This window comes from Mandrillus leucophaeus, unplaced genomic scaffold (assembly GCF_000951045.1).
Source record: "Mandrillus leucophaeus isolate KB7577 unplaced genomic scaffold, Mleu.le_1.0 Scaffold1, whole genome shotgun sequence".
In the NCBI taxonomy this organism is placed as follows: domain Eukaryota; kingdom Metazoa; phylum Chordata; class Mammalia; order Primates; family Cercopithecidae; genus Mandrillus; species Mandrillus leucophaeus.
In genome coordinates, this window is record NW_012098097.1 from 9,532,514 (window position 1) to 9,536,633 (window position 4,120).

The following is a 4,120-nucleotide window of genomic DNA, read 5'->3' on the forward strand; positions in this document are numbered from 1 at the left end:
GGGTTTCACCGTGTTAGCCAGGATGGTCTCGATCTCCTAACCTCGTGATCCACCCGTCTCGGCCTCCCAAAGTGCTGGGATTACAGGCTTGAGCCACCGCCCGGCCTACCTTGTTCTTAAGATTGGAAAAACCATTTAAAATACCCATATCAATGAAACTTGCAAATTATGAACATCCGTAGAACAGAATTCTGTGCAACTGTACAAAGCGAGAGGTTCTGGGGAGCCCCACCCCACGGCCCAGGCCCCCACTAGTTCACCGCTTGTGAGGCTCTCCAGCCGTCTGTAATTGCCTGCTCCAGCTCTTCCCAGGTGACCATGGTGACTTCTTCTGCACCAGGAACCAAACTCAGCTTCCGGCTGACTAGTTCCTGACAGTGACAGACAAGACACACACACATACACCCCTCGATTAATCCCAAGAAGCTTTAGGGACAGACTTGGTCTAACAGGATCTGGGTGGATCCTTCCCAGCCCCAGCCCCAGGCCCAAGGAGAATTCATCACCCTTCAAGTGACCAGTGAAGGTCGGGAAGACAGTCCTCTGTTCCATGTGAGCACCCGTAGAGCGCTGGGCAGGGATGAGACAGATTCCCCTCCAACCCAGGGGCAGAGACTTGAGAGGCAGAAGGCACACACTGCCTGCCCTGGATGGACAAGCCCTGGAAAGAGGGCCACGCTGAGAGAGGGCCAGCCCCCTGGAGAGCCCCTTCCCATGGAACTGGCTGGTATTACCAGGAATTGTTCCCGATCTTTGAGTAGCTTCTCTAGTTCATCAACCCGCTGTAGAATTACCTAGAAGAAGAGTTCAGGAAAGGAGAATGACAGCGGCCCCTACCCATGCACACTCACATGTGCACACACACACTCTCACACTCACTCACACACACACGCATACTCGCACACACAGTGACTCAGTGCCAGGAGACAAGGAAAGGGGGAATGCGTGTGGCTCTTATGGAAAGGGAGGGTTTCTTCTACTTGAGTTTTTTGGGGGTTTTTTTGGTTTCCTTTTTTTTTTTTTGAGACAGGGTCTCGCTCTGTCACCCAGGCTGCAGTGCAATGGTGCCACCACAGCTCACTGCAGCCTTGACCTCTCAGGCTCAAGCAATCCTCCCACCTCAGCCTCCTGAGTAGCTGGTACTTCAGGCATGCACCACCACATCCAGCTAATTTTAAACACTTGTTTGTAGAGATAAGATCTTGCCATGTTGCCCAAGCTGGTCTCGAACTCCTGGGTCCAAGCAATCCTCCAGCCTCGGCCTCCCACAGTGCTGGGATTACAGGCAGGAGCCCCTGCCTTCTACCTGGTTTTTACCTGGCCAGTCAGCCCAGGCTCCTGGGTCTTTTCCCAGCCAAGTGCAGGAAGGGAAGTGAGATACAGTGGGGGGCCTGGCTGGTAGCACAGTAAGAGTAAGTGCTGCTGCAGGGATGGGATCCTCTGGTCCTGGGATTCAGTTTGCTCCAATCCACTCATGAAAGCCTGTAGGATGAGGCCCACTTGCCTTGCAGGTGGTGCCAGGTACCTCAACAGTAGCTGAACATGGGTGCTGTCTAAAGAGAAAAGCACCTCAAAAGAACCAAAGCAAATCGCTACAACATAAGGTGCTTACTATCATATTTGGGGTTAAGAAAGAATATATTAATAAAAATAAAACTTTATAACTTTTGCAAACTTGTAGAATCTAAGATTAGCTAAAAATTAAAAGGCCAGGAGCAGCGGCTCTTGCCTGTAATCCCAACACTTTGGGAGGCCGAGGCAGGAGGATCACTTTAGGTCAGGAGTTCGAGACCAGCCTGGCCAACATGGTAAAACCCCATCTCTACTAAAAGTACAAAAATTAGCTGGGTGTGGTGGTATGCACCTATAATCCTAGCTACTAGGGAGACTGAGGCAGGAGAATTCCTTGAACCCAGGAGATGGAGTTGCAGTGAGCCAACAACACGCCACTGGACTCCATCTGGGTGACAGAGTGAGACTGTCTCAAAAAGAAAAAGAAAAAGAAAACAAAAAAAAACCCTACCACACTTTAAAGTTTGAAAAGGAAAGCAAACTTGCTTCCCAGAGCAAAAGTGAATTGGTGCTGGGGTCTCGAGACCTGGGGTGATATGGCAGGAGGGCATGAGCGGCCAGGGCTCCCCTGCTGGGGCTTGGCCTCTTCCTCCTGCCTCTTCCCAGCCTCTTTTGCCCCTCCTGTCTCTTGGCCTCCCTGTCCAGCTGCCTTCCTAGTTGCTTCTGCTTTTTCTTTCAGGACCAACCTAAGGTGGCTCTGAGACGTGCACGTGTCTATTACCTCCCGGCGCTGACCTGCGTTGCTTCCTGCTATTCACTGGATAATACTTGTGCTCAATGATTATATGCACTTGTCCCTCCAAGAAAACAAAAGTCCAGTTGAAAGTAGGGCTCAGTGGCTCATGCCTGTAATCCCAGCACTTTGGGAGGCCAAGGCGGGCAGATCACTTGAGGTCAGGAGTTTGAGACCAGCCCGGCCAACATGGTGAAACCCCATCTCTACTAAAACTACAAAAATTAGCCGGGCATGGTGGCACGCGCCTATAATCCTAGCTACTCGGGAGGCTGAGGCAGGAGAATCACTTGAGTCCGGTAGGCGGAGGTTGCAGTGAGCCGAGACTGCACCACTGCACTTCAGCCTGGGTGACAGAGTGAGACTCTGTCTCAAAAAAAAAAAGAAAACAAAAAAGTCCAAGTGAAACTGTCCCCTGCCTGCTGTAGCTTGTGTCATGGCCACAGGGAGCTGAGGTCCAACTCTCCATCCTGACTCCCCTTCTCTGGGAGCCTTTGTCCTCAGTGCCTATCTCTTTATGTCTTTATTCTTTTTAAAAAGGGAATTCACTCTAACAATCTTCTGAGAAGTTGTGGGCCCCACTCTGGGCCAGCTCTGATCCTTGGATGTCTGATAAGTGGTGGGCAAACCTCTCTTGTAAACAGGGGCTAGGAAGGAGTGGGGTGGGATGGGGCCACTAGGCTCGGGAGGTGGGGTCCTCAGGCCCCTCCAGCTCGGGGAGGCCCTGCGCCTTTCAGTGGCTTTCTTTTAGGGTTTTCAGGTCTTGCATGACATCTTTTTTTTTTTTTTTTTTTTTTTAGACAGAGTCTCACTCTGTCACCCAGGCTGGAGTGCAGTGGCTGGATCTCAGCTCACTGCAAGCTCTGCCTCCTGGGTTCAAGTGATTCTCCTGCCTCAGCCTCCCTGACCTCGTGATCCGCCCGTCTCGGCCTCCCAAAGTGCTGGGATTACAGGCTTGAGCCACCACGCCCGGCGCATGACATCTTAAAGCAGCCCCATGGACTGCAAGATAGAGCATGGGCCATTCTATCTAGCCAGTCGCACTGAGGCCTAGCACCTTCTCGGTCCCCATCCCCTCCGTCCAAACCACCGCTCGCCCCTCCACGATGGGTGGGGACTCGGCTAGGCCTGGAGGGCGGCCTGGAGGAGGGAAGCGGCCTGGAGGAGGGAAGCGGCCTGGAGGAGAGAAGCGGCCTGGAGGAGAGAAGCGGCCTGGAGGAGAGAGACGGCCTGCGCGTGCCTCCACGTGCGCCCTCACCCTGGCAAAGCTGAGCTCCTCGGCGGCGTCCTTCAAGATACTCCCAGTCCGCACCCTATCGAGCACCTGCATGGCCACCTCCTGCTCCTCCGGCCACTCTTGCGAGGCCAGATCGAGCCCACTGGCCTGAGAGAAGCGCTGCACGTGCGTGGCAATGCCCTGCATCTGGCTGTCCACGCGCTTCAGCTGCTTGCTCAGGTCCTCCACCTGGCCACCCAGGTCCTTCACTTGGCTCTCCAGTGCTGATGGAGGCACCCGACCCACGCCCCTGCGCTTCTCCCGGGGCGCCCCCTTGGGAGCCTCCTTGGGCGCGGGCAGGTATGGGGTGTTCAGCGAGCTCCGGGCGGACAGCAGCGAGTGGCTGGACTCTGGCGACGGGGCCTGGAAGTCGATCCGGGTATTTTGGAGGTCGAGGTTCTTGAGCATGGCCACGATGAGCGTGTGCAGGGCCGTGAAGTTGACGGCGCCCACCTCCGGGGTGCCGATGGAGAGGTCCGCCAGCTCCCGGAGGGAGACCGTGGTCGCGGGCGGCATCGTGGCTGTCAAGAGCTGTGCGC

At 54.8% G+C, this 4,120-nt stretch overlaps 1 protein-coding gene across 1 annotated transcript in view; it reads right to left on the minus strand.

Moving 5' to 3' along the window:
• Positions 1–3,779, minus strand: part of QRICH2 (glutamine rich 2) — a 42,095-nt gene extending 38,316 nt beyond the window's left edge. The window contains exons 1-3 of the mRNA XM_011966099.1: positions 3,564–3,779; positions 735–794; positions 261–371 (exon numbers count right to left, since the gene is read on the minus strand). The gene's annotated coding sequence lies outside the window, so the exon portion shown is untranslated. The remainder of the gene's footprint in view (positions 1–260; positions 372–734; positions 795–3,563) is intronic.
• Positions 3,780–4,120: the final 341 nt, after the last annotated feature.